We start from the raw sequence: 9106 nt of genomic DNA, 5'->3' as shown, positions 1-9106 counted from the left end.
CACCCATTCTGTTTATTTATATTTATCGATTTGCCTGTCAGTGGATTTCAGTTCTATTCTGCCGCTTGAATTTGATTACCTAAAGTGAAAGAAAATGGGAATTTTAAAGTCATATACAAGAGAGTGAAATTAGGGCTTGACACAGCTGTTGAATCTAATTCCGGCCTGTTTTTACAACGTAACTGTTAAGTTATGTGTGTCCTTATAACTAAATAAAGACACAGAGAGCTACGTGTGAATGTTTACTTGAACTTGTGTCACCTCACAAAACAGTCCCTGTCAAACTATAGTTCCCTTTACTTATGTACTTACATAATTATTGACAGGTTACAGCCCACTTTTAGACCATGTCCCACCAGTTAGGTACCACTGATTTAGGGGAAAGTCAGAGGAAATATTTGAGTTAGAATTTTAATCCTTTCCTGAAATTATTAAACAGATGGTAGCTAATGGCCTCACTCTTGTTTGACATACTGTACATGTTACACATACAGCATGCTTTTAAAACAATGTACAACTTTGTTATCTGTCCTCCCTGTGGTCCTCCAGGTGTTGATAAGGAAAATGTCCAGCTGTCCCCCAGCTCTGCTTTGTCCAGCGGGTGTCGCACTCGCCATGGTTCAGCCAGTCAGGTCCAGAAGCAGCGCAGTGCCGGCAGCTTCAAGAGACCCAGTATCAAGAAGATCGTCTGATCAGCCAGAGAACCGCCCCAACTTCCTCTCCACCAGGCCCCGTGCTGCACTTTTTACTCTTTTTATTTCCTCCTTCCTTTTCATGGTTGTTGCTCTGGCAGAAAAACAAGTTTTCTGTTTTGCATTGAGAAGAATATTAGCAACGGCAAACTTGAAAATTGTGCTGCTTGAGATTTTTTTCAAATCTTTCATTTGAGACAGCTCATGGTAGAGGAGAAACTTCTGTTAAATTATTTCTGTTCTCCTCTGGAGTCAATGTTTAAGCTCTTCTTCACAAGTGTTCAGCAGCAGTTGTGTCTCCTGCAGCAACGGAGGTCACACATGAAACTATTGGTGGGGGGATCCATCTGAGCCTGATGGGAATACAGTAAGATCAATGTTTAGTGTGGACATGGTCTGTGACATTTCCCAGACATAGGGAGGAACCAGTAACTGAAATTCTGTCTTTATGCTGAAGTTTGATCCGTAATATGTCCCTTGGCCTTCCTTATGAATAAACACCTCTGTGTCAGTGAGATGGACCAAATGACAGCAGTGGGGGGGGTCTGTGAGACAGGACCTTCACTCTGGACCTGCTCGGACATCTCATCTCCCCCAGTTCTGTACATATTTTACATAGACAGATGTACATATTTTACATAGACAGATTATGTAAAACTAGACCTTAGTGCTACTTTAGATGTTGACGTTTTCTCCATGGTGTGCCTTTGTCAGGGTTTTTCAATGTGTACAATTTGTAAAGTAAAAGTCAAACCTTGCTAGGGACAAAGAACAGGTACTAATTATGGAGGCGAGCTGTCCATATCACCACCAGTTCACACGAGCTGCATCATGATGGGTCTCTAATGATCGTCAAATATACAATCATCCATATACCCTGTTGCCTGAAAGTATTTATCCTGTACAGCTAAATAGTTCTACACAAATCTTCTTTTCAAACTCTTTCCAAAAATCTACTTTTCAAACATTTTTGATGTATCAACAGGAAGATCAAAACACTAGGGAAAATGTAACCTTGTAAAAAGCTCCAAGCTTTTTGTTTTTGTTTTATTTGCGTTTTGCTTTTATTTAGCTGTTTAATTTCAGTTATTTTTGGAATGAACTGTATTTCCAGCAGCATAGCATTTTATTTTGTTTACACAGTGACAGGGAAAATTGTGTAACAGGCAATAATCCTCAACTCTCAAACTCCTTTGTCCACCACCTATTTTATTTGTACATAAAACAGGGAAAACATCACTATGTCAGCTCTGTGCAATATTTGCCTGTTAACATACCTCCAATGATCATTTGAATAGATGGCAGTGACGTTGATCCCATCATATACACACACCTACATTTGTTTCACCTTAACAGTTTGAGCTGGACCCCCAACCATCACAGGTTTGTCCTGTGGGCTCTTAAAAGGAAAAATCCACCCTAAAGAGAGGCTTTGACACGGTTTGTTAGGGCTTTGTATCATTGGAAAGTTTACAAGCATTCTTTTTGCAGAGAGAAAAGACCCCAAATCAATCAATATGTAAATGAGAATCGACACCCCTCAACCCTGGCTTCTTCTGAATTCTTCTGCTTTTTTTTTTCCTACAAACTTATTTTATAGATTCTACAAAAATGTATTATTATTTAACAACAAAAGCCAATTTGACCATTTCCTGGTCAACACCAGAATAAACCCTTGTAAGCCTTCTTTTTAAAAACTACTCCTTCCAGTCACAAATAAACTTTCACAATTATAAACCAAGCTTCTTACAAGGACTGCAGTTTGTATATATATGATAAAAGAAGTTACCAAAAATCTGACCAAGCATTTTGTGCCAACTGTCAGTACTTGATCTCTGCATCTGTAGCTACTTGTAGCAACTGGACTACACAGTCAGTAGTCAAAAATAATTGAGGTCTATATTCTGCTCTATTATTTGGTCTATTCTCTTTTTCCAACACAACAGTTTCCAGAGGGTTTTCCAGCATTTCTACAACGTTGTGAAATACCACCATGCACCATCATACAGGATGCAGGTCAACACACCACTGAATTGATGAGATGACGCAGTGTGAGATTGTGGATTTTTCCTTTTAAGAGATTTGGTATTAAAGAGCCCTCCTTTTCAGTGTCATATTTGTACTCCTAGAATAAGGATTACATGCTTTGATGTTCAAATAACATGTTTCTCATACTGCCCATTCTTTCTCATATGGGCCAAGAGCTCAGACAGTGCGTGTCAGGTCTCTACCTGACACGCTCGGTCTGAGCTCTTGGCACGTCTTCTCGAAAAGCCCAGTCAGCTCTGATTGGTTGTGATTGGTCAACCAAATTCAAACAAGCCAATGGAGGGGCTATGCTTGCTTAGGCAGCACCTATGGGCAGCACATATGAAAAACAGGGCTAGCATTCTCAATCAGTGACATCAATAATTGAGGAATTTCAAACAGCAATGTGGGCAAGGCGTTTTTAGGCAGTTGAGAAAAAGTGCCATCTGTGGGAAGAAAGCTCCATTTGGAGTGAAATGTGTTTTTTTTATACGTTATACATCTATTACATACACACACTAAAACTATATAACACACTAAAAGACAGGAAAATCCAAAAAAGCATAAATTACGCTCTTTAATAATTAATTGATACAGAGGTCAGCTGTGTGACTTAACCTTCGCACCAAATACCTGCTCTGCACTACAGAGCAACAGGACAGAGAAAATATGCTGTAGTGTTTTGGATAGTTGTGTGTTTCTAACCTTCAAGGCAACTTGGTTTCCATTTATTTTACTTTCAGAGGTTGAAACTTGCTTGAGGTAGCTAATCCATCACAGTGAATATAATGTGATGTGTTGTCAGTGTTTACTTGTAATTGCTTGTGGTAATACAGTGCACACTGACAAAACAATCATCACAGGAACCCAACACATAGGCCTACGTCTGCATGGTTGCCATCAATCTTAGCCCTTCACAGATCTGTTTGTCAGCAAAATGTCAAAAATGTATTTGAAATCATTTAGAAACTATCTATCTATAAATCGAGCAGTTTTGTGTCCCCACACATGCGCAGTACAGCAGCAGGGAAGGGTAGTTGCTGTAGCGTGGTCTTCCCAAACATCCGCACAGCCTACAGGAACATTGCAATGCCCGAAATTTCTAGACTGTTTGTCCTATAGCAGAAACAGTTCCTGAAAGCAGACAACGGGAGCTTTGCTTTGTATGGGGCATTATGGGAGCTGCTTAGTACAGGGAGATATGACCAATCGCAGACAAGAGTTACTGGCTGCGTCCCACATTAGCGTAACACCTACACCATTGGTGCTATCGGAAAAAAAACGTTCCAAAAAACTAGGGAAACCGTTCCTGAAAGAACGAGAGCTTGTCGCCCATAGATGCGACATTACTGTAGGATCAGAATCGCTGCGCCAATGAGGAAGAGAAAAAGAGTGCACATAGCAAATATTAGTAGTAGAAAGACCACGAAAAACAATATTTTTGGAGAGTTTATCAACAGGTGATGTCAATAAAGTCTTCTAGAGTGAGAAAAGCACCCGAGCGAAAAGCGAGCTGCTTCAAGGCCTACAACAAGGGCCAAAAAGCACCTGGACATTGTTAGACAATCAGGCCAGAAAACAAAAACAAAGCCTAAGGCTCGTAAACTTTCTTGGAGATATGTAATATAGTTTAAATCTCTAATTCTTTGTTTTGTATGGAATGTAATCATTTCTGAGAACATGCCAGAGAGATGGCTTTGGTTTTATGGCCACACCTAGGAACATGCAACAGCGTTAAGGCTACTTAATAACAAGCCTATGGCCAAGAACTAGTGGCGGCCCATGTCGCCTTTGTCTTGGCCAACAATTAGCACTGAAACACACCGCAGAGGTTACTGCCGACGGCTAAGTACTACGTACATTCTGCGTTTGCGTGCAAGGAAATAACTCAATACCAGCAGGCGGCAGTAATCTATTGGTCATTCAGAAAGGGAAACCAGATACAAACGTTGCTATGATACCCACAACAAACAGCGTTTGCTCGAATCAGCAGTGGCAGAACCAAATGGATTTTACGGTCCGTCTGCTTCACTCCCCGCCGGGATAACAGCGGACAAAGGCAGATGGCTAACCAGACTGTTGATCTCCCGGGCGGTAATCTGTTCTCTCGGCAAAGAATTCTCTCTACAGTGGGAGTGGAGTGAAAGGATCAAATCTGAATGGCCAGCAGCTGGCTAGTTAGCTAACGTCAATTTGCTAATTCCACTGGTTACAGAAAATTAGCCGAACACAATCGTCACTCATCTGGCGATAGCAATGGCATCCTGCGATGACAAGAGTGTGTGAATGAAACATTAAGTTGTTACATTTTACTTATTTAGAAGCTGGTTAGTAAGCTTAAGTTAGTTGCTTGCTAGGGGGCTAATTGTTTAGCACACAGTGCAGAGAGAGGGAGGTCTATTACGCTCTTTATATAAAATTTCAAGGTATAGGATATTAGTTTATTATGTATTAAAAATTTTTGTGACATGTTAATGTTGAAATAAATATACCTGCACAAATAGTTATGTATATCTCATACGTTTGCCATATTATGGATATAATATGCAAAAATAATTCCAATCGTTTCTTTAAGAATTTGTTTTTTTTTGGCCAGTTTTGTCTTATGTGTATTGGATTGATCAAATGAGATGAAAAATGAGAAGAGCCTTCTGTGTGCCTGCACAGTCGTTTGTTTGCTCTCAGCACTACAGTTTTCAGCGGCCAAAAAAAAGGCTGACCAGTGTACACGGTCAAAAGGGACACACCGCCAAACTAGGGCAATGTCAGGGCCTTTACATTGCCATCTCCCTTTTTGGTAATACTCCCACAGTGTGCCTGTCGGATCCAGGGAAAAAATCTGGGTTTGAGCAGGGCAGGATTTTAGGATCTAAAATCAGGGCTGCTGATCTGAAGGTAAATGTTCAGATTTCAGTATCAGATTCCACACATTCTATAGGATGAGTCCTATACATTAACAATTTAAAAAAGTTAGTGTCAGCTTTTGCACCCAAATGGCACTTAGATGCCTAAGCATTGCTACAGGACAATATCTCCTGACGTGTGCTGCTTAGGTCCCAAGGACACGCCATGTCTGAAATTGTTTGTATGTGCAGTTCTCGAGAAACAAGCAAGCAGCAATGCCACCGTTCCAAACACTTTTGAACGGGCATTGCACTAATATCCAAGAAATATCCAGAGAGCCAGAGACCAAATTATTATTGTAAAATGTTCTGCTCAATACATGTGTTCAATCTGTTCAAACACACAATCGGTAATGGTCTTACTAGCAGTGCATCGTTTAGGATTTAATATGCATTCCGCCACAATAATGCCTCTTGAACGTTAAAGCAGTCATGATGGTCATTTTTGATGGAATGATGGAACCAATGGCTGCCTGAAGGGTACAAAGGCACACTGACAGATTTAAAACACAATAGTTTGTTTGGTTATTATTTTCATTGGATTGTTTGGTTTAGCAGGTGTAGAATTGGACTGTGTTGATCAGTGCTCCACTCACAGCCTCTGTCCACTGCTCAGCAGGTTTGGTTCATAAAAACGCTTCATCCTGCCTTAAAATCTATGCATGGCAAAGGTTAAGTGTTATATAACTGACTTTTTTTTTTTGTTTGCTCAGAGTCTCACATTGTTTCTTACCATTCAAGTTTTCATGTTACCTTGAATCGGTTCACTACTGATTTATTTTCTTGTAAATACTTGTCTGAGAGAAATTTTTTTTTTCTGTCCATGCAGCTCCTTAAATAAACGCATGATTATTAGATACATTTCATGGAAAGGGACATTTTCATTTGAGACAGCCTTAGAAACAGTACTTTGCAATTCAACCTCAAAGAATGACATAAATGTAATGATTAAGAACTAAATTCATGAATCCAGTTTCAGCTGTGGAAGCAAAGTTTAGATAATCCATCTTCTGATGGATTATCTAAACTTTACTTTTCTCATCGCCCTCTGTCACTAACAGATTGGCTTGTATTAAATCTGGAAAACAGTGTGATTGCCTCTAGAGTGTGTAGAGCGTGCGCCCCATGTAGGCTGAGTCCTTTGCAGCGGCCCAGGTTCGAATCCGACCTGCGGCCCTTTGCTGCGTGTCATCCTCTCTCTCGCCCCACTTTCCTGTCTATCCACTAGCTAATAAAGGGAAAAGCCCCAAAAAATAATATTTAAAAAAAGATTTGGGTGATTGCCACCCCTGAGTTAGTGTGCTTTAAACAAACTAGTTTATACAATCATTTATACATCATCTGAAGGCAAAAGTTTAATACTTGTTCTGAAAGGTCACACTAAAAGGTTAAACCAAAAACTGTTAATTATAGAGAGTCACTGGATCATACAAATGGGGATAACCGCGTACACTTTCCAACAGTCGCTTCTTGGAAGCATTCATGGTGTGGACACTGAGAGTCACAGAAGAGAGAAGCTCACACCTCCATGACCTGGCTAATTGCTGCGTATAGCAAATGTAATTGTTTGTTTCAAAAAGGTGGTTTCAGGCAATGTCCAACAAGCCAATGATGTTATTAAAGAAAAACAATTATGTAAATCTTTTAACTTTGCTACCAAAATAGCTGGACCATACTGATTGGCTGATGTTTTTAATGAAACATCAGCTCTACTTCCCATGTAAATAGTCAGAACCTTAGTTCAGAGTCAAGTATGGAGTTTAATCAACCTTGTTTTAAGTTGTTAAAGTCACATTTTCTGACACAGGATGTTTGAAGCAGTGATGTATATCCATGAAGGGTCCAGTTTGGGTTGAGCAGGGAAGGATTTTAGGATCTAAAATCAGGGCTGCTGATCTGAAGGTAAATGTTCAGATTTCAATGTCAGATTCCACACATTCTATAGGATGAGTCCTATAGCTCAATCCATCAACTCTACTTACCACTTTTCACCGTCTAACTGTTTTAAAAGCTACACTCCCTGATTTCCTTTTAAAACAAGCTAACAAACCTGGAATAAAGAATCAGTGACTGAACATTTAACAAGACACAGCTAAAGTTGAATGCAAGGTTTATTTGAGCGCCGTGTTAGCAGATTGCCATCGTTTCCACGTTTTAGTTTGATTTGTGTGTGAATGGAAATATTAAGGATTATGTATCCATAACCTCTTAAACAAGTGGTTAACTTGCACTAATTTAAAAACAGTCATGGGTTTGTAAGATGAAAAACCTAAAATGTGGCATGTTTTATTTGATGTTATGCAAAATCTAATGTCTGTAAAGTCAAATAGTCTGAGTTTTGTTTTATTGCAGTGTGTGATAATTGTAAATAATTTGTGTACAATTTGAGATGGTATATTTACTACACTGTACATACATGTGATATTGTATCATTTTGTTTTTGTAAAGCAGTTAGTTTCTGTATAATAATACACAAATTGAACTATTCCGGTGTTAGTAATAAAATGTTTTGCTCTTGAGAATGTTTGAACCTGCGTGATACCAGCTTTCATTTTACAACCCCAAGTTTAAATCCCAAACTATGATTTATTATATTTTCTTTATAAAGGTTAAAAGGTGTTTTTAAAACATCAGTTTTCATCAGTGGTGTAAATACTGTTCCACAATTCAACATTAAGTTTACATTAGTCTCCCAAGCAGATGTAATTTAGAGTTGTCATTAAGTAACAAAACAAACGGGTCAGTAGGAATTCGACATCCTATCACATCAGATATTATTGTTGTTTTATTCCAAAACGCATGCTCCTGTTCATTATCCCAGACCATGTGCATGAAAGTTCCAGTTTCCAGAGGGAGTAATACTATTGTATTGTTTATGGTCAAGCCTCTTTGAATTTGAGTAGGAATGCCTTTAGAGACGTATCTCTTCTGAGGAGTCCATTATGTCCTATGACATATGTTGAAGTGGATCTGCTGGTGATTGGAACAGTGGGAAATGTTGTCCCAAACTGTCTCCCAATTAATTACATTCCCCTCCGGGCTTAGCTCTCTCTCCCATTTCTTTACTACTGAGTTCTCTTACGGATACTTGCATCAATGTAGCATAAATCCTGGACACTAATCCTCTCGCAGAAAAATCAACAAGCCATGTAATGATCAAGACTGACATGGTAATCCGTAACATTTTAGGGCTGATCATAAAGGAAAAAGGATGTCCTAGTTAGTAGCTAGTTCTCAGGTCCTCAAAGCTCAACATACTGTCACTGGTTACAAACAAAAGGTTTGTTACCAGACATTAAGTGCATGTTGTGCCAAACTGGGGTGCTCAAATGCCACTAAGTTGCTCTTTCACCTGTCTAAAGTTGGTCAATGTGTTGGTGATAATAGAGCCATAGGTTAGCATACACTTTTTTGGACACACCTGCAAAACATTTTGGGTTTAAAACATTACTGCCAAAGACAGTCATTGTACTTCTCAAGAGT

Source organism: Perca flavescens, chromosome 3, assembly GCF_004354835.1.
Source record: "Perca flavescens isolate YP-PL-M2 chromosome 3, PFLA_1.0, whole genome shotgun sequence".
In the NCBI taxonomy this organism is placed as follows: domain Eukaryota; kingdom Metazoa; phylum Chordata; class Actinopteri; order Perciformes; family Percidae; genus Perca; species Perca flavescens.
Note: the sequence above shows the minus strand (reverse complement) of the source record.